A 3,293-nucleotide genomic window follows, 5' to 3' on the forward strand; every position below is an offset into this window, starting at 1 on the left:
TCTCCTCCACAGGAACATAGCTGTAGTTTAAAGAGTCCCTTTGTGTCTCCTCCACAGAAACATAGCTGTAGTTTAAAGAGTCCCCCTGTGTCTCCTCCACAGAAACATAGCTGTAGTTTAAAGAGTCCCTCTGTGTCTCCTCCACAGGAACATAGCTCTAGTTTAAAGAGTCCCTCTGTGTCTCCTCCACAGGAACATAGCTCTAGTTTAAAGAGTCCCGCTGTGTCTCCTCCACAGGAACATAGCTCTAGTTTAAAGAGTCCCGCTGTGTCTCCTCCACAGGAACATAGTTGCAGTTTAAAGAGTCCCTCTGTGTCTCCTCCACAGGAACATAGCTCTAGTTTAAAGAGTCCCTCTGTGTCTCCTCCACAGTAACATAGCTGCAGTTTAAAGAGTCCCTCTGTGTCTCCTCCACAGGAACATTTGTAGTGAATGTGACTCAGGCTTCCTATCAGGCAGAGGAGAACCAGAACATCACCCTGGAGTGGACCTTCAGCTCCAGAAGAGACACTTCCCTCAGCTCCATTTCTATCGTCTGTGAGATGTATACTGAGAGCAGAATTTCAGTCCTGTTTCATCTCTATGAAGGTGATGAATTCCCAGAGTCTCAGGATCCAAAGTTTGCAGGACGAGTCCAGTGGGACAAAGACGTCCTCCCAGAAGGACGCCTCACACTTCATGTCTCCAGACTCAGGACCAGTGACTCTGGGTTTTATGTGTGTGACATACTCGTCAAATCTGAGGGGAGGAACTCTAGGAGATGCTGGCTCAACGTCACTGGTGAGTAAATTACCCTTAACTTAACTAAGGGTGCCGCTTTGGATTACCAAAGACAAAAAATATCCTGAGGGAAACATCAAAGTCAAAGTCAACTTTATTGTCAATAATAAAGAGATCTAAATACCGTTTCCCCCAATCCCGAATACAAAAATACAAATATATATAGAAATGTCCATAAAAATATGTATATATTATATGTATATGTGTCTGTTGATACACAATCAACAGACACATGTATACATATGCACACATTAAGATAAAAGCACAACAAATAATATATACAAAATAACAACAGTCACTTCAATATCTTTGAACGTTGAACGTTTGTCCTGAGTCTCATGGCAATCCATCAAGTAGTTGTGGAGGAAATTTAGCTAAAAATCCCAAACCTTACTGGAGACGCTAGCGGAAGAAATCAGCAGGATTCACCCTCTGGAGAACATGCATGTTTCTACAAATGTACGGTTTTCTCCCTGTTAATGTTCTGTGCTTATTTTCTTTCCCACAGCTGCTGCTGAGCCCACACCTCTGACACAAACTGTGAAACCCCATCAGAAGATCCAGGGAATTATCGTGCTGCACATCGGACTGGGAATATCAGCAGTGGCTTTACTGGCTCTCTTTGTCTCTCTGAGTTGCTTTTCTTAAGATGAGCTCAAAGGTGGACCCTGTTTGCACCATGGATGTATGGGAAAGAGAAATGGATACAGCGTTGGAGAGTCTTACTCTGAACGTTAATTGTTTTGGATCTTTAGAATTCCATACTGCAAATATAGTGCTGCGGCAATGACGTGTTAGCATCGGAGGCAAGCATCATACTGATAAAGAGCCAATCTGACTGTGGAAATGTTGAATTTCCATTTGATTTTGTAGGCTGTACGAACTTTATCATGGTCACATGACTTTACGTTCCCACTTCTAAGCTCAAGGCGCCTTATTTTTGGCCAAATAATCAAATGTACTGATGTGCATCATGTTGTGGAACAAACGTTAAAATCTCTTCAGCTTGGGTTAATTTTGTATTCAGCTTTTACCACAAAATGTATTAAAAAACCCTTGACTTTGAGACCGTTGAACAAGAAGTGCTGAAATGCTGATGTAACCCAGGTTATGATGCGGTTGACTAATTTACGTATGTTCCCTGAACGCCTCACTTATGCACAAATCACACAGTCTTATTTATGTCTTGGTACTGTGAACTGCAACGGACACTATGGTTACACTGTCCTGTTACTTAAAGTTGAGTACTGTTACTGAGAGTAAATCCACTTCTACCAGCCAATCAGAATGGTGGAGTCTCAGTGGCCAGAGTTTAAAATCGTTTGCACTGTTAAAGCTAATCTTTATTTAAAAAGAAAAACCTGTCAAGCTGTCAAACCTTATAGTATTTATATGTTTCAGAACACAACCCTCCCCCTTTGGATACAAAAAAAAAGCCAAAATGATCATTTATTTTCTAAATCTTCAGGGATTAATGGCACATCGTTATTTATACGACTGTTCTTGGTGCTATTCAAGATTATTGCAGATCTATCTGTCGTAAAACAGGGGGAACCCATCAGCTGCAACATGAACTGACACTGTGATGGCCTATCTTAGCCATCACAGTGTTTAAACTCAATGAGACTTCTCATACATACATAAAGGTTAAATAATACAAAAAAGGTTATGATTGTAGCAAATACCTAGGCCAAGTTTTTCATGATTCTTTTAATAATTTTTTTTGATGCACTTATTTACTGCTTGGCATTTTATTTGCAATATATCCACTGCACTTTCATGTTTTTTTAAGCTTTTACAGTATGTCTTCATTAAAATTATAACAAAGGAAGAAAATGTAAATTGTTATTTTTCTTTTCTTCGATTCATCTTTTGATCAAAAGAAGCTTGCAGGGCTATTCTTCTTTTCTCCACTATGTCTACTTTTTGTATAGCCCTGCACAATCTGCACATCTTAAACTCACCATCTACCACATTGCAATAACCAACTACTTTGCACATTTTCTTACGTTTGTATTTTCATGTTTTGATTGTAGTAGTAGTAGTTTGGTCTTTTATAGTGTATTCTAAGGTGTTTATATTTTACATTGTGTATTCCATAGAGACTTTCTACTTTAGTGTTGCATGCATTATCTGTTTATTAACACCTCCAACATGCAATTCTTCCTCCATCCACCAGATGGCCTCAGTCTTCCTTGTATGTTCAAAATCACATGACTCCCACACTGCCCACCTGTTTCACATTTCCCAATTAGCCCCTCAGTATTTACACACCTGATGGCAGACTTCAGATGAGGGCTCTAAAGAAAGACGCTTTTATTTGTCAAGTTTGCTCGTAGCATGACTTCATTCAGGGTCGATCCATTATAAAGCCAGTGTATTTAGCATCTAGCTGTTAACTTGAGCTAGTCTGCTGTCTCAGAGTAGTGATGGCAAAATGAAGCTTTGAATGAAGCATCGAACCACTTGGACAATTGTGTCGGAAATAGGTTCATTTCTCGAAGCTTCAGTTA

General features: G+C 39.8%; 1 long non-coding RNA gene across 1 annotated transcript; it reads left to right on the forward strand.

Moving 5' to 3' along the window:
- Window positions 1-643: 643 nt before the first annotated feature.
- Window positions 644-2,616, forward strand: LOC117472038. Its single transcript, XR_004554848.1, has 2 exons — window positions 644-780; window positions 1,289-2,616. It is a non-coding gene; the product is annotated as an uncharacterized LOC117472038 (long non-coding RNA).
- The last annotated feature ends 677 nt before the right edge of the window (window positions 2,617-3,293 follow it).

This window comes from Trematomus bernacchii, unplaced genomic scaffold, assembly GCF_902827165.1.
Source record: "Trematomus bernacchii unplaced genomic scaffold, fTreBer1.1, whole genome shotgun sequence".
NCBI classification, from domain to species: Eukaryota; Metazoa; Chordata; class Actinopteri; order Perciformes; family Nototheniidae; genus Trematomus; species Trematomus bernacchii.